At 47.3% G+C, this 18824-nt stretch overlaps 1 protein-coding gene across 1 annotated transcript in view; it reads right to left on the bottom strand.

The window, feature by feature from the left end:
- KIF1C (kinesin family member 1C) overlaps window positions 1–15677 on the bottom strand; it is a gene marked incomplete in the record, with an annotated part of 77393 nt that extends 61716 nt beyond the window's left edge. The window contains 2 exon segments of the mRNA XM_077470861.1: window positions 9436–9998; window positions 15472–15677.
- Between the last annotated feature and the right edge of the window lie 3147 nt (window positions 15678–18824).

Raw genomic sequence — 18824 nt, 5'->3', positions numbered from 1 at the left:
TATACAGGAGGTGGTCAGAGACTGGGGACGTGGTACAGGAGGTGGTCAGACACTGGGGACGTGGTACAGGAGGTGGTCAGACACTGGGGACGTGGTACAGGAGATGGAAATTGCACACATGATACAATGCAGCCAGCCAGTGTCCCCCCTCATAGCAGCTAACCTGTGAAGAGAAGAGGAGAGCCGCCTCCGTCGCCTGTTTGATCACAGCGCGGGAACATCACAGCTTTCAGTTCAATAGCTGTGTGTTCCCGGCTGCGCGCGTACAGCCGGGAACACACAGCTATTGAACTGAAAGCTGTGATGTTCCCGCGCTGTGATCAAACAGGCGACGGAGGCGGCTCTCCTCTTCTCTTCACAGGTTAGCTGCTATGAGGGGGGACACACTGGCTGCAATGAGGGGGGGACACACACTGGCTGCTATGAGGGGCTGTGATGTTCCCGCGCTGTGATCAAACAGGTGGTGGAGACGGCTCTCCTGCACTATAGCGTGATATAGCTTTTCATGATGGGCGCACCAGGGGCAGGGGGCGGAGCCCCACCCCCTACCCTGGCCCCACCCCATTTTCGGCTCCACTATCGGCCATTTTTCTCTTTCGGCAAATTGCCGAAAAGGGCATTTTCGGACGATATGTTTCGGCGGCTGAAATTTTGGTGCATCCCTATAGAGCACACATGTATGTAAACAGTGATTGTCCCACGTATGTGCGGTATCGACGCATGCATTTTCTCATCCGGGCGACACTGCACTTGTGCACAGATGCCCATAGTAAAGAACGGTAGTATGCGGGTATATACCATGTGCTTGCAAAGCCGCGCACATGCATAAAAACCCTGAGGGCCCCACTCACACCTGAACATAACGCTTTCAGGCAGAAAATCGTGCGATTTTACTGCGTTTTGTGGCTTTTTTCCCGCAATTTTGTGCAGGGCCAAAGGCCACCAATGTAAAAAAAAAAAAAAAAAAAAAAAAAAAAAAAAGAAAAACACGCCCAAATCTGCCCGATTCGAGTGACAAAAAAGGGTCCAGAACTTGTTTGAGCTTCAGGCATTCGGCTTCAGGTGACTTGGAGTGGAGATGTGAACCGTCTCCATTGAGAATAATAGATTTCCCCCCCCCCAGCATTTTGTAGCTTCAGGCTTCAAGCTACAAAACGCTCAGGTGTGAACGGGGCCCCGAGTGTGCGTCCAAGCATTTATATCCGTGAACATGCTTACAGCTATTCATTACTATGGGCATCGGTAAGCAGAAGCTGTCCCCCCCCCCCCTGGAAGTGGAAATACACCGGTAAATTTACATGGTCTGGTCTCATGAGAAAGCTAAAGCGGCATGCGCTGAGTGGGCATGCATATTATGGTTTACTTACCTTACAAAAAAGGCGCTCCTCTCCAGCACTGGTCAGTGCAGGCACGCACACACACACCTATTTGGCCAGTAGGTGGCCGCTAATGATGTGCACAGGAGTTACATTCTCCCTGCCACTTTCCCCTATGGCAGCGCATGCGCCACACAGCGTACTCAGAAAATAAAAAGTTGCTTGAGGGAACAAAAGTTTTCCAGCATGCCAAAAATCCCAACCTCCTAGCAAGTTCTTATTTTTAGAGTGTTATTCCACTTTAAAAAGGTAGAAAGAAAAAAACCTCCCTGTGCTCTGCCCAGACACAGCACTGACATAAGTTAAAAAGGGATTAAAGTCAACAATTACTCCAAATCACTGGAGCAGGAAGGCAGACAGATGTGAACCGGTTGTTCTTGTATTGGCAGATTAAGGCATTTAGTGTCGTCTCTCGTGATTCGGGGGTAATTAATACATTTTTATGGAGGAGGCCGTGCATAATTCCCCAGAAGTGATAAAGCCTTCACGTGGCAAACAGATCACAAGGCACACTACGAGCAGCCAACTTCCAGACTTCTGTTGCCTTCTCAAAAGCAGACACTGGTACCTTCCAAGGAAGGAGAAAGCAACCATGTCCCTGCAAAAGGCTCCTCAACCCCCCATATACTCACCTTACCTGCTTTCCCTCGCGGTTCCTTCAGTCTCTGTACCCATCGTGAAATACCCGGTACTTCTTGGTATAGAGGAGCATGTGACCTGCTCCTCTGTGATGGCACGAAAGCCTAGCAGCCAAATTCTTAGCCCAAAAAAAAAAAAAAAAAGTAATGGCAAGGGAAGGGGTGATGCCACCACTGTTCCAGGACGTCAACACAGCCAATTTTAGCACCATCTAGAGAAGGAGCAACAATGAAGCTCAGGTAAAAAAAAAAAAAAAAAAAAAAGGTATATGGCAGCCTCTCTCAACACAGAAGAACCCTTAAAATAACTTTCCAGTCGCAGGGAAGCCCTGGTAAAAAAAATGACTACATCTACAACTCATGACGGTGATGGCAATTGGAAAGAATACTCCCTACACTTGTGGTCACTGGAAAGAATTACCTCCTTATGGATAGCTAAAAAGATCAGCGTCAGCGGGAACTTACCCCGGGGGAGGTAGAAATTGCAGATTGTTCAAGGAACCCAAAGCAACCTCTGGAGGAACCCTAAGGTTCCATGGAATCCTGTCTGGGAAAACCTGTTATAAGGGGGTCAGGGTGCCCCCCGATGGTGACAGTCACTTTGCCTTGGAGCTCTGGTCTTGGAACCTCAGTTCTCACAGTATAGAGCAGTGGTTCCCAACATCAGTCCTCAAGCATCCCAGGACAAACCATGGATTTGAGATTTCCTTTGGCTAAAATAGCCGTTATGAATGCCAAGCCATTGACATTTACTTAAAGCACCAATGAAAGGAAATCCTGCAAACACAAGCCGTTGAGCGTAATGGAGGAATGAGGTTGGGAACCATTGGTGTAGAGCATGTAGGGTTTGTGTCCTAGAATTTGACCTTGAAAACTGCTCCATTAATGATGCACATGCCCCCAGTATATCAAAGAGCGGTCCCCAAATTGCAGCCCGGATGTGGCCGTTTGATTGCCCTTATATGGCCTTTGGGGCACCAGTCCATCCATTGGCATCAATGATGAGGCACCAGTCCATTCACTGACCCTAATGATGGGGCACCATTCCTCCCACTGACACCAAAGGGGTGCAATTCCTCCAACTGATACCAATGGTGGGGCACTATTCCTCCCGCCGATACAATGGGCCACATTTCCTCCTATTAAAACCAATGATGGGGCATTTCTTACTCCCACTGGCCATAATCTGGCCCCTCTAAAGCCTGAAGGACAGTAAACTGACCCTTTGTTTAGAAAATTTGTAGACCCCTGATCTGAAAGATGCCAGAAGGTGGCATTTGTGATGTTGAGGTGACGTCATTAGTCAGGTCTCTATCATTGTGGAGTCAACTCCTGAGATGCAGACATGTGACTCCTCCAGGTCTGCAACCTTTTGCAAAAAAACTACTATAAAGTCTGTGAACCTCCTTCAAAACAGTCTACGCCTATGCGAGACATATCATTCACTGTGGCAAGCCCCCCCCCCATGTACAGAAGATGAGTATCAAACATGGTACCAGTGTCCAAGAAGGGGCGAAGGTTGGATTTGTAAGTAGTATGTGGGGAGCACAGAGCTCTACTTTCTGGAACCTTTATTTTATATAATTTGATATTATGTTATTGGATACTTACAATTCTGCTTTCACATATACACTAAATAGCAAAAGGTTAAGAGAGGCAAGTGACCATGTCCATTTGAGGCTGTCAACTTGTATGCCCTAAGAAAAACATCTGCCTCTTTAGGTCTTTCCTGGTTATAAGAGTACATTATAATTAGCAAGTCTTATCTCTATAAATAGTTATGTGGAATACAGGGCGAGTCCACATTACAAAAACAGGCAGCTTTATGTGGCTGCAGAGGCTCATGATAGGGATAAAGCATGTTCTATTTGACCCCCCCATCACCCCAGGTCTCCTCGGATTGGCAAAATAACCCAATAAATCCCATATCATCAGATCTCCCTGAATGACCACAAAAAAGGTTCACAAACCTGATAAACCCCATTACCCCAGCCTGGGATAATAGGACGGTTGCTAAACCAATATTACCCAATTGTGCAGAGGCTTAGATGCTTGAAGAGGCTAATGTTCAATTAAGTGCATGCTCCGTTTGGCCTCAGCAGTTCACAAACCCAACCACCAACTTTCACCCTAGGCTTCCTTAAATGGGCCAAGAGAGACTTCGGAACCCAATAAATCCTATTCACTCATACCCCGTTGAACCTCAAAAAACAGATAAAATCCTGTTTTTCTAAAGCTCAAGCAGTAAAGGATTATTTAAGCCAATACAGTCCATTATTTAGAGTCTTAGATGACTGAAGAGGCCCCTAACTGGGATGAAGTCCATTCTTTTTGGCCTCAGCAGTTCATGTACCCAACACCTATCAACCCCAAGCCTCATTAGATGAGCAAAGATTTATGAACCCAATATATCCTATTCCCTCAGACCTCACTAAATGACCACAGTAGGTTACCAAAACCAATAAATCCCATCTTCCCCAGCCTGACTGGACAGTAGAGGTTTGGTAAACCAATACTCTCCATTCTTATGCACTGTACACACAATGGGACATTCCAACGACGAAATCCGTCGGATTTTGGCCTAAACTTGTCTTGCATACACAGTCGCACAAAATCCGATTGTTCAGAACGAGGCGACGTATAACACGTACGCCGGCACTATAAAAAAGGCCGATAGCCAAATCGCTTTTGTCTCTGAAATTATTCTAAGCATGCGTGGCACTTTGTGTGTCGGAATTGTCTACACACGATCGGATTTTGTTGTCGGAAAATTTTAGAACAAGCTTTGTGTTGGAAATTCCAACGGAAAAAGTCTGATGGAGCCCACACACACGATCGGAATTTCCAACAACACAGTCCGATCGCACATTTTTCGTCGGAAAGTCTGACCATGCGTACAGGGCATTAGAGCCTTAGATGGCTGCAGAGGCCAAAATTGGCATAAAGCCCACTCTTTTTGACCTCAACAGCTCATAAACCAAACACCTAACACTCAATGCCTCCACAGATGGCCAAAGAGACTTATGAACCCAATAAATCTTATTTCCTTAGAGCTCACTGAACGACCACAAAGGCCGACAAACCCAATAAACTCCAATTCGCCAGCATCATTGGACAGCAAAGGGTTATTAAGCCAATATTGCCAATTTGCCAAAGCCTTAGATGGCTGCAGAGGCCTATGATAGGGTAAAACCTGCTCCATTAGTTCAGTATCAGTTTATACACCCAACACCTTTGAGCCCGAATCTCATCAGATGGTCAAAAAGACTCATGAACCCAATAAAACCCATCTCTCAAACCTCACTGAATGACCACAGAGGTTTAAAAACCCCTCTTCTCAGCCTCATCGGACAGAAGAGGTTCGTTAAAGTAATATTACCCAAACTCCAGAGGCTTATTCTGCGTACACACGACCGGACTTTTCAACGAAGGTCCGATGGAACAATTCCGGCAGACTATTCGATCGTGTGTGGGCTGCAGCGGACTTTTGATTTGCACAAGTCTGACAGACTTTAGAAATGGAACAGGTTTCAAATTTTTCCGCCAGAACTCCGCCGGACCCAGTTCCTACTGAGAAATTTGCTCGTGTGTATGCTAGTCCGACGGACAAAAACTGACGCTAGGGCAGCTATTGGCTACGAACTTCCTTATTCTAGTCCGGTCGTACGTCATCACGTTCGAATCCGTCAGACTTTGGTGTGATTGTGTGTGGCCAAGTCCGCTCATTCGGAAAGTCCGTCAGAACTCTGTCGAAAGTCTGTCGGACCCAAGTCCGGTCATGTGTACGCAGCATTAGATGTTTGCAAAGAGAACTCTTGGCCTCAGCAATTCATAAACCCAGAAAACATTTTTCACCCCAGGATAGGCAAAGGGACTATGAACCCAATAAATGTAATTTCCTTGGACCTCACTGAATCTCAGAATACTGATTAAATAAAAAAATAAAACATTTTCATAGGCCTCAGAGAGTAAAAGGATTATTAAAAACCAAAGTACATTCTATTATTTATAGCCTTAGGTGGTTGAAGAGGCCCATAAATGGGATACAGTTCACTCTTTTGGACTACAGCAGTTCATAACCCAAAACAAAAAACACCTATATCACTCCATGCCACCACAGATGGTCAGAGAGACGTATGCAGGCCATACACGGTCGAATTTCGAACGAATTTTCTTTTCAAAAAAATCAGAAAATTCTTTTTGTGATCCGATAGTGCCACCATTGATTTTCGAAATTCGGCCGGCCAAGCTTTCAATTTCACTTCAGGTTGCTACAGAAAATAATTTTCTTGGCCGGGAATCTTCTTTTGTCTCCGTAAATTTTCTTTTCTTATTACATTTCTCGCACGATTCTCCCATCATCGATTAGAAAAATCGTTAGTTTTTCAAAAAATTTCCAACATGTCCGATTCCTCAAATTTGATTTCCGCACGAAAATCGGCTGTTGCTGCAGCCCACTAATGGTGCGAAATTCATAAGAAAACTCTTAGATACGATTTTCGAAAGAAAATTCTTTCGAAATTCGAACCGTGTATGGCCGGCATTAGGAACCTAATAAATCTAATTTGCTTATACCTCACTGATCATGGAATGAAAACAAAGGATGACAAACCCAATAAACTCCATTTTCTTCAGCCTCATCGGACACTAAATTTGTTAAGCCTATATTACCAATTCACCAGGGCCTTAAAATACATGGCTGCAGAGACCCACAATAGGGATAAAGCCTGCTCTATGAGGTTTCAGCAGTTCATAAACTGAACATCAACCCAAGCCTCATTAGGTGGGTTTTATTGGGTTCCTGAGTATTTTTGTCCATCTAATGAGACTTCCCATTGATAGGTGTTGGGTGAATGAGGCCTAATAGAGCAGGCTTTACCCCCCATCATGGGCCTCTGCGGCCATGTAAAAGACCGATGAGAGCTTTTGGTAAGAAAACGCGATCATGTGTATGCTCCATTGGACTTTTGCTGGCCGAAATTCGGCCAGCAAAAGATTGAGCGCATGTTCTTAAATTTTCGGTCGGAAGAAAGTTCCTATCCGAAAATGCATTAGTGTGTATGCAATTTCGACGCCCAAAAACTCACGCATGCTCAGATTCAAACTACGAGATGGAAGCTATTGGCGACTGGCTATTGAACTTCCTTTTTCTAGTCCCGTTGTACGTTTCGTACGTCACCGCGTTCTTGACGGTCGAAATTTGGTGCGACTGTGTGTATGCAAGACAGCTTGAGTGAAATCCAGTCGGAATTCCGTTGGTAAAACAATCAGAGCTTTTTCCGATCGGGTGTACGCAGCATAAGGCTTTACAGAGTGTAGAGTATGCAAAAATCGGTATAACAACCCTCTACTACCCGATGAGAAGATGGGATTTATTCGGTTTGTGGTCACTCTGTGAATTCTGAGAGATAGGCAAAAAGACTCATGAACCCAATAAAAACCCATGTCTCAGACCACACAGCTTCACAAATCCAATAAATCCTATATTCCCAGGTACACTGCACAGTAGAAGGTTGTTTAACCAATATTGCCCACTCTTTAGATGGCTGCATAGCCCCATAACCAGGATATTTGGTCTCAGCCATTCATAAAACCAAATTAAATGCTCATAACCCACACACCTTTGTTTGGGCAAAGAGACTTCTGAAGCCAATAAATCCTATTTCCCTCAGACCTCTCTGAATGACCACACAAAACCCAATACATTTTCTTCAACCTCATTCGGTGGCTGCAGTCTTTCAAGAAACCAAGAAAAGAACTTACCTTAAAGCCTTGCTGTAGGAGTATAGAGGCTCCAGGGTCTAAAGAAGTACATTCCACTAGGCCAAATCAGACATCTGAACATCATGACCCAATACAGATAATTGTGCCTCCATGACAAGAAGTGGGTTATGAATGTAATAAAGCCCACTCTGAATCTTGAATCTTTTTTGGCATCACAGCCCTGCCTCCCCACCTTGTCCAATCAGAGAATGCTTTACATTCACTGAGAAAATGCAAAGCATTCTCCAAATGGTACCCATGCCAAGTAGCCGACCACCTGTGTCCAGAATGCAGCAGGGCAGCCGCTCAGCAGAGGACCCAGAATCGAGTGGAGAACACTGTACTAATGGTGTCTACTACAGTGATTTTTCAGCTTTCAGGGGCATCAGCCAGGTTAAGTATATGCATAATTACACGGGTCAAAATTGGACCCGTGTAACTATGGATAAAATATCCAGAGCTGGATTCCAGCTTTTAGAGCACCATAAACTGTGCATGTACATTTTTTACGAAAGGCAGCACACCACAACAAACGGTAGTGTGTTACCGTGCATTGTGGCACACCAAAAAGATTTCAGATGGCAACACAGGTGTAAACGAGTCCTTATTCAGATTAGGAGGGGGAAGGTGTTCTATATCAGGTGTCCCACACCACCGGGCCATGGCCCACTACCGGGCTGTGGCCTCTCTGCAGCCGGGCCGCAGGACAGGTGCCGTATGAGAGCCAGGCATGCAGCATGTTGGAGCCAGGCGGGCGGGCGGCATGTCAGAGCCAGGCGGGCATGAAAGAGCCAGTGTTCTGTCAAAATAGCGGGGTTGGATAAGAGAAGCGTGTGGGTGGATGAGACAAGCGGGCGGCGAGAGATGAGATCTCTCTGCTGGCCCCGCAACACCGCTCTTCTGCCCTCACAGTCCAGCCTCTTCAATGTCAGAGGTGCAGCGAGGAGCAGAGTGGACATCATCTCTCAGCTCCTGCCCCGCATGTCACTCTTCTTCCCTCACTCAGAACTGGCCTCTGTACTAAATGGACCAGTGCTGCCACCAATGCAGTGGCAATACGCATCCGGTGGCACTGGCAGGTGACGTGGCAATACACATCTGGTGGCACTGGCAGTCGACACGCCACATATGGTGGCACTAGCAGGCGACATGGCAAGTGACAATCCACATCTAAAAAGAGAGACAGGAAAGGCGCCCATCTGTTGGCACTGGCAGGTGACAAGCTGCATCTGGTGGCAGGTAATACGCCCAGGGCTCCCACTGATTCTGCCTTATGTAATATACTATTTCATAGTATATTACAATGCAACAATATAAAATAATGCATTTCAATCACCCTGACATTAACAACCATGGTGTCGGGATGATTGAAGTGCAAACACCAGCCATTGTACCCACAAAAAAAAAAAAAAAAAAAAAAAAAAAAAGAATTATATTTATATTAAAATAATTATATTCCATTCTAGTGGTCAATTAAAAAGTGAAGTTCTTATAGGAAAAAAAAATTAAATTATAAAAAAAATAAAATAAAATAAAAAATATATATATATATATATATATATATATATATATATATATTAATAATAATAAAAAAAATTGGACAAACAGCATTTCTGTGCCATTCGAGAAATAATATTCCAGACTTCTCTCTTTCTTACCTAAATTCACTGTTTAATGTCTGCAAGCTCCGTCCTACTCCATTACTCCTCCTGAGGGTACGATATCCCAATCAATATATTCCCAGAACACAGATTCCTTGAATATAATCCAGGAGACAATGATACACAACATCCGATGGAGAGGTCACCGGGGTCCCTATCACATGACTGCTAAGCCGGATATCCTCAGCAGAGGTGTATTGATGACCTTATAGTGCAGAATATTCCGTGAGGAGCCCAGGTGCCAAGAAAAATATATGCAGAGCAGGTGAAAGCCTTTCCTATAACCCCCCCCGTTCCCCTTCACGTTACAACCACATGGTATTTCCCAACACAAAAGTGACACATGACCCGGCCGCCTGCTAAATCTGTCCTTCGTCACTTAGCACTCCTCGGCCCTCGTCCAGAATCCTGGGTCTGTGGTGTACAAAGATCTCTGCAGCTTCATGTATCCAGAGAAAGGATTCCAAAAACCGAGGATGAACTTTAAGATTCTTCAAGGATTTTGAGGAGGGAGAAATTTTTGCTTTCAAAAAGGTTTGCAGGTTTCTTAATAGGAGAATCTGTGTGTTTAAGCAAAAAAAAAAAAAATAATAATAATAAATAAAAAAAAAAGAAAAGAAAAAGGAACAGTTAGCACATATTTATTAAAATGACTCAATAGAGACGAGCTGGGATTTGGTACAAACTTAGTTTTGGGTATAACCCAAAAAGAAAGCTGCCACTCCCTCCCACTGCCAACCAAGGACATTGACCCAATACAATATGGTTGTACTGGATAAAGGATGTCACAAGCATTCACCCGGTGAGAGTTGACTGGGTGGCAGTGGGCAAAATGAGCAGCTTCCTTACAAGTTTGAACCAAACCTGGTAGGAAGCGGTCATTCCCTCTCCCACTGCCACCCAATGAAATGGGCCTAATATAGTATGACCATACCGTGTCAATTACGTCACAAGAAACCCTACCCTGTTCACAGTTGATTGGGTGGAAGAATCCAGGAGTAACCACTTCCTTTTGAGTTTGGCCCAAACCCAGCAGGAAGCAGTCACTTGCACCTACTGCCGCTCAATGACACTGGCCTAATACAGTATGGCCATATTGGGTCAATGTCAAAAGCAACCCGACCTTGGTCACAGTTGATCGGGTGGCGGTGATCAGGAGCAATGGCTTCCTTCTGAGTTTGGTCCAAACATGGAAAGAAGTAGTCACTCCCACCAACTGCCAATGACATTGGTTAGATACAGCATGGCCATACTGGGTCAATTATGTCACTCCAACCCTTCCCTCTTCACAGTTGAATGGGTAACAGTGGACAGGAGTAACAGCTTCCTTCCGAGTCTGGTCCAAACTTGGAAAGACCCTATTACTCCAACCCTCTGAAATTCAGTGACATTGACCTAATACAGCAGGGATATGCAATTAGCGGACTTCCAGCTGTTGCAGAACTCCAAGTCATATGAGTCATAGCAAGTCTGACAGCCACAAGCATGACACCCAGAGGCATGATGGGACTTGTAGTTTTGCAACAGCTGGAGGTCCGCTAATAGCATAACCCTGTAATACAGCATGGCCATATTAGGTCAATGATGTCACTAGTCACCCCACCCTGGTCACAGTTGATTGGGTGGCAGTGAAGAGAAGCAACAGCTTCCTTCAGAGCTTGGTCCAAACCCAGAAGGAAGCAGACACTCACACCCACTGCCACTCAATGACATTGACCCAATATGACCAAACTGTATTAGGTCAACGTTGTCACGTGCATCCCCACCCTGGTTACAGTGGATTGGATGGGAGTCGACCAGAACAACAGCTTCTTTCCCAATTTGGTGCAAACACAACTTGGGACCAAACCTAGATGGAAGTAGACACACCCACCCAAGGACACTGTCCTAAATTGGCCATGTGACCATATTCGGTCAATCATGACACGAGTATCTGAGACCCCTTGTGTACATGCAGCTGCATGGTAGGGAATGTCCTAGCCGCATTAAGTTGGCCAGCAATATGCAGGAGACTCAAGTTAATTCCGAGTTCAGCCCAAACCCAAAGTTCATGCCCACTCTTGAATAACGGCATGAAATGTCCCTGGTTGAATAAATCAAACCTACACTGGAAGACTATGACCAAAACGAGCCTGACCTGGCCGAACAAATCCTAGGGCAGGGGTAGACAACCTTTGCATTCCAGCTGTGGTAAAACTAAAAATTCCCATAATGCCCCTAGGAGTCATGCCTGTAGCTGCCAAATTCTTGCAACGGATCATGGGAATGGTAGAATTCACTACAACTGGAGTGAGGCGGTTGCCTAGACTTTCGCTACAACTTGAGTCTAGAATCTATGGGGTTCCACAGGACACAAAGATGAATTTGAAGACCAACATAAGTAGATCCCTTTTGACATAAGGTAACAAATGTGATGAAGTGTATCTACGTTGGTTGGTCTTCAAAATTCATCTTTGTGTACTTCATATATCCTAGACTCAAGTTGAGAGGAAAGCCTAGTTTTCTTTTTTTAATTTTGGAAAATAAGGGGCAAAATTGCCAAAATTAGTCCAATATTTGTCCTAAAAATAAAAATGCCCCTTTTAGCCTGTCCCAGGGGGTCCCAAAGCTGCTGTCCCCCATTCCTTGATTGCAGGTGTCTCCTTTAGCTGGCTGTGTGTTAAGATGACACCTGTGCGCGCACGCACGCACGCACGCACGCACGCACGCACACACACACACTTCTGTCCAGGACCTGACCCAAGTTGTGTGGCTCTACAGACACTCAAAGCTCCTGGCAAGCGCTGTCCCTGCTCCCTCTTCCTAGTTTGACCAACAGCAGCAGGAGCTCATCACGCCACTGCCCTCAGTGCTGAGGATCAAGGACATTTCAGGGACCAGAGGGGGCGACAAGGACAGCAGCTAAGAAATTGGGGAAGGGGGGGTAGCACATGTACTTGGGCATGTTTTACCTTAAGCTAGTGCTAAAAGCTCATTGCATTAAGTTCCAATTCTACCCTCTCGATTTGGTACTGCAACCTCTACCTTTTCCCAAGGATCTGGTCAAGTGCTCTTCAAAACACAACTTCTGAAAACCAGAAGGCCAACGATTTAAGGAGGCTTCACAGGGACCAGCCTCAAGATGGTTAGGCAGCACTTCAACTAGATTTCCATTTAATGCGCCAACATAGAATATATAGGGTCAGAATTAATACAATGGCTCATAAGGACCATCTATAGTACAGTATAGAATATATAGTCCCCCCCCCCCATAGCTCACATATATAGGGTCCTCCCTGTATAATATTAAAAAAATTTTTATATATATATATTTCAGTTATAGTGCCAGCTCCTGACGAGCATGCACTATATGTTTTTGTTTTTTTCGATTTAATATCCCTAAAACCACAGATGGGTTTTAGGGTTGATTATGCCAAATCATGGTTTCAATACCAGTCTGGTTGGATTGCACTGGGTTCTCCTTGGCCACAGGTGACGCTGTCACCGCTGGCAAGTGTGAGAACGCAGTCTGGCTGGGCGTATTGAGTGCCATTCTTTCTCGGAACCATCCCAGTGGATGTGTCATCCTGCTGTGCATTCTGGCAGAGGGTACTTAAAGGTACTGAGATCACGTGCTTTTGAGTTTCTGGTCCAGAAGATCTTTGAGTCGGCTTGGTCCTGTTTTTTTTTTTTTTTTTAAGCCAGTGGCATGCAAAACACAGCCAAAAACTTCCACCTGGTGCCAAAAAAAAGTGCACATATATAAAGAGTGAAACACAAAAACGTGCATGGGTGTACCACTGACCTCCACAAGGAAGGACCTTATCCTGATCCCACACGGTGTTAGGCTCCAAATGGGGACTGAGGTACTTCACTTGGTCCATCTGGCCGAGACCAGACGACCCCTTTCTCTGGAAGGTCTGCCGAAACAGACCCACCCTACTACTTGGGTTGAGGCTCCCCTGAAGGGAGACCCCCTGAGAGAGAGAGGGTGAACCAAGCCAAAAGGCCCATGTCCACCCCCTACCAAGTCTTTCAGGGTTGGCCCGAGGACCGACACCCTACTCATCACACTGTGACAACACCAAACATAAAAATATACTTGGTCATGGTCCTTCTGTCCAGCCCCCATAGCCCTCATGGCCTGGGGTGCGGATCCACCAAATTCCAAGTCTCGGGACTGGATAGCCCGAGACAAAGTAACTGAGAGGATTCAAAAGGTGGTCCGGTGCCGTCTCATCTGTGGAGAGGCCCAGCAACTGGAGAAGCACCCAGGGGAGGACTCTTCGGGAGAAGGACATGCATGAGGCTGGCTTCTCAGGAGCCTGGAGGCTCAGTTGAAGGACACTAAATGGATCTACACTCATACGGTATCGCCGGACCAGCTGCGAGATACTGGTGGTACCGTATGATAGTTCTTTAAAAAAAAAAAAAATAAAAAAATAAAAGATTACCCTCAGCTACATTCAAGTCTGTGGCAGAGACTTTGCTTTACTTAAAGAGGGATTCCGCCAAAAAAAAAAAAAAATATTAAAAGCCAGCAGCTATAAATACTACAGCTGCTGACTTAATAAATGGACACTCACCTGTCCCGGGATCCAACGATGCCGAGGCCGATCGACCGCTCAGCCCTCGGCTGCTGCCGCCGCCATTCTAGGTGAGGGAATCAGGAAGTGAAGCGAATCGGCTTCACTTCCCGGTTGCCTACTGCGCATGTGCGAGACGCGCAATAGGAAATCTCCGCGCTGTCACTGGGACCCGTGTGTGTCCCGGCAGACAGCGCGGCAGGGCAGGAAATGGCGTAGACTCCCACGGGAGTCTATGCCCGGAAGTGGGTGAAAATACCTGTCTTTGACAGGTATCTCCACCCCCCTCCCCCCTGAAAGGTGTCAATTGTGACACCGGAGGGGGGGGGGGGGGGGGGTTCCGATCAGCGGAGGTTCCACTTTAGGGTGGAATCCCGCTTTAAACAATCTATCGGCTGCTGGGCCTAGTGAGAGGAGGTCTATCCGGTGGTTGTGAGAATCCAGATGTGAACGGTAATTCTCTGGATTTCTATTGTGAGAAACTTCCTATTCTTTGCAGTTCCAAAGGTACCTGAAGTACCTTTCCTAACCCTCTACCCTTCATTGAGAAACGGTGTTCTCTTTTCCAATAAATATCCCAAAAAGAGGATCCAGTGTCAGTTTCTACAATTCTTTGCGATATCTACCATGGGAAACCCCTAGAAGCACATGAGGTCAAGAAGGTAACAGTAAGCCCAACAAAACCAGCAGCTCCTTAGGGGGTTAGTGCTACATAGAATACATAGGGTCTCCCCTGTATAGATCCCACACGCACCACACAGTATAGAATACATAGGGTCCCCCCTGTATATAGATCCCACATGCACCACACAGTATAGAATACATAGGGTCTCCCCTGTATAGATCCCACATGCACCACACAGTATAGAATACATAGGGTCCCCCCTGTATAGATCCCACATGCAACGCACAGTATAAAATACATAGGGCCCCCCCTGTATAGATCCCACATGCACCGCACAGTATAGATCACACATGCACCACACAGTATAGAATACATGGGGCCCCCCTGTATAGATTATATATGCACAGTACAGGGTCCCCTGTATAATCACATATCTAGTACAGTATAGAATATATATAGGACCCCCTGTATAGATCATATATACATAGTACAGTATAGAATATATCGGGTCACATAGGGTCCACCCTGTATAGATCATATATGCATAGTGCAGGGTCCCCCTTTATAGATCACACACACATAGATATATATATATATATATATATGTATTACAGCATAGAATATATAGCCCCCCCTGTATAGATCACTCATATATAGTACCGTATAGAATATATAGGACCCTGTACAGATCACACACACATATATATATATATATATATATATATATATATATATATAGACTATATAGGGGGGTCCCCCCTGTATAGATCACACAGGATCACAGACTATAAATAGCACATTGTAGACATTTAAAGGAACACTCCACTCTCTCGCACACGTTACCTGTGTGTGTCCCCGGGGCGGGCGTGGGAGGGTCCCCGGTGTTCGGAAGGGGTCGGGGTGTCCTCTCTCTGGGAGGGGGGGGAAGGGTGAGGTCCCGGCGGCTGCGCCCTGTCCTCTCAGCTGCTCGCCCTGCCGGGAGCCGCCATCATCGAGCCGGGATTCCCCTCCCGCTTGGTGACGTCGCCCTCCCCTCTGGGATACGCCTATAACGTGACTGCATTCTCCAGGATAGCTCCGCCCACCGCCTGCTGAACACACCCCCCCCCCTCCCGAAGCAAGGAGAAGGAGGCGGGGAAGGGTCAGGAGCGCGAAGCCCCGCCCCAGGGATCTGTCATTCGGCGTGAAGACCCCACCCACGTTTTGAATATGGATAAAGGTGAGTCAGCTCCACCCAGCGCCTATCGGAGAAACCACGCCCAGGAGTCCGAGTAGCGCGCGATAGGTTTGGAGAGCGCGCCGCCTCGCCCACCCAGAGTGGAAACCCCGCCCACAGTGTGTGTCAGAGCGGAGACTCCGCCCATACAGTGAATGTGAATCGTAGGACTTGTCGATCAGGATTGGGAAGGCACGCCTAGAGTTCGGAATAACCAGCGAGGATTCATACGTGCCAACCCACGTGTCCATCAAAGAGTAGACTCCGCCCATATAGTTAATATGACACATTTACCCGCCCACCGGTAACTTGTCTAATAACCTATCGACACCATAAGAAACCTAAACACGCCCACGGGCTGTGCAGCCCCGCCCACCAAGATATCAGTCACGTGGGGGGATCGCGCCTATGTGCTGAATGTGGCGAATTGAGATCGGAACGCCCAGCGCCGAGTTCAAGACCACGCCCAACGTATGCCAGCCACCCTGAGACCACGCCCAGCGTACGTCAGACACCATGAGACCACGCCCAGAGTATGCCAGTCACCCCCGAGACCACGCCCAGCGTATGTCAGCCACCCAGAGACCACGCCCAGCGTATGTCAGCCACCACGCCCAGCGTATGTCAGCCACCCAGAGACCACGCCCAGCGTATGTCAGCCACCCTGAGACCACGCCCAGATTATGCCAGCCATCCTGAGACCACGCCCAGCGTATGTCAATCAGCCTGAGACCACGCCCAGCGTATGGCAATCACCCTGAGACCACGCCCAGAGTATGTCAGCCACCCTGAGACCACGCCCAGCGTATGTCAATCACCCTTAGACCACGCCCGTGAGAGATTGAGGCGGGTTCATTAGAAGGGGAAGGCGTGTGGCTGCCCCGCCCACTGCTTGTCAAGTCTGAGGCCCTTTCTCCTCTAGGCCCCCCCCACCCATTCCAATCAGTCTCTGTTGCCCTTGGAGAGTGATTACGAATCTCCGCCCACCGCCAGTCATGGATGAAGCTCCGCCCTCCTACGTTACGTCATTCCTATAGTAAAAATGGGCGGGAAAACTTGAGGAGAGAGAGGTGTGAGGTGAGGAGAGCCTGGAGGAGGCTGTATACTTACATTATACCCACTACTGTATACCCCTCCCCCCCAGTGTGAGAGGAAACAGCCCACATGTGTCCCCAGTGGGCAGAATTACCCTCTCTTCCTGTCCCGGGGACACCCCTTAACAGCAGTTGTCACAGTGACAGGAAGTGGCTGGGAAATCTCCACAAGTAAAACACAACCCCTCCCCCCCACACACTCTGCCCCAAAACTGAATATATCATGTCTGAGGTAAAAGAAATGGTGACAATGATATTCATCCCTCCATGTGTGAGAGGCCTGGAGAATGAGACAAGCATGCGGGAGGAAAAACACTCCGACCTCGATTCTCTGGGCCTGTTATAGGGTGACAACGCTCCTCTCTAGGTCCATGCCGGAGATTCCCCCTCACTTCCTGTCTGCACCTCCCCCCCGACTTTTGGGAGATTCCCCCTCACTTCCTGTCTGCACCTCCCCCCCGACTTTTGGGAGATTTCCCCTCACTTCCTGTCTGCACCCCCCCCCCCGACTTTGGGGAGATTTCCCCTCACTTCCTGTCTGAACCTCCCTCCCCTCCCAACTTTGAGGAGATTTCCCCTCACTTCCTGTCTGCATCCCCCCCCCGACTTTGGGGAGATTTCCCCTCACTTCCTGTCTGAACCTCCCTCCCCTCCCAACTTTGAGATTTCCCCTCACTTCCTGTCTGCACCTCCCTCCCCCTGACTTTGAGGAGATTTCTCCTCACTTCCTATCTGCACCTCCCCCCTCACGACTTTGAGGAGATTTCCCCTCACTTCCTGTCTGCACCTCTTTCATGTCGTTTGGTCGGGCACACAAACCGCACTAAAATCGTACGATCTGCTATCATACAAGGAAAATATTCGTGCTTGTCCGATCGAATAATATCGGATGAATTGTGTCGTGATCGGCTCTCGAAAGCTGTGTACTAATGATCTGATTAGCGTACGATTGCGTCAAAAGCGGTATTATTCGTCCGATTTTTGGACCGTGTGTACGGGCCATTGAAGAGACAATTTTTTTTGGGGAGGGGGGATTTTTTTTAAACGGCATTATTTTTTTTTGTTCTTGCATTTAAGTGTAAATATGAGATATGAGCTCCCGGCAAATGAAGTTCGCGCTGTAGCTGTCTTTCAGCTGTAGCGCAGAACGGCAAGTGGTTAAGGTAGATATTAGGGAAAAAAGCATATTTCTTATTTTATTTTCGATATAGTAAGTAGCTCAGAGACAGGACTCAGGAGGGCAAGAAATTGACTCTCACCGTGACACTGACAGCAGTGTGCAGCAGCACAGATCACTGAAATGGCACGCCCCCCCTCCTGAGTCACAGTGACCATCGTACAGTTAGAACACACTCAGGGAACACACTTAACCCCTTGATCGCCCCCTAGTGTTAACCCCTTCCCTATCAGTGGCTATCAGTCACCTCCATTCCAAACAGCACTGACATTTCCGCTCCTCGGCTTGCCTTGCTCCCGCCCTGCAGGCCCACACACGGGGCTCCACTCGGCTCCCTTGCACTGTGACATCACATGACACGCTCAGGCACCGCCTCATCCAGACACCCGCCACCACCGCCCGAACACACTGTAGCAGGCATTTGGATGGTCTCGGTCTGGCTCCAGGCCCGAGCTGCACATGCGCAGTTCTGAGCCAAGCGTCACAGCCATGTTTTTAGCTGGCAACCTTTTCCTCTTACTGGTATTTACTGGCAGGAGAAAAGTCCCCCTTTTTTTTTTACTGGCTGCCAGTAAAAATACTGACAGTTGCCCCCCCTGTTTCATCAGATTAGGTGACCCGTCAGAATGCACACCTGCCAACTTTTTCAGACGGGAATGAGGGCCACCTATCAGCAAAAATATGCAGGCATAGGACACACCCCCTTGCC

The sequence above is a fragment of the Lithobates pipiens genome, unplaced genomic scaffold (assembly GCF_037356315.1).
Source record: "Lithobates pipiens isolate NorthernLeopardFrog02 unplaced genomic scaffold, aLitPip1_a1.2 Scaffold_8, whole genome shotgun sequence".
Lineage (NCBI taxonomy): Eukaryota > Metazoa > Chordata > Amphibia > Anura > Ranidae > Lithobates > Lithobates pipiens.
The sequence above is the reverse complement of the archived record's forward strand: the minus strand, read 5'-3'. Positions and strand labels throughout refer to the sequence as shown.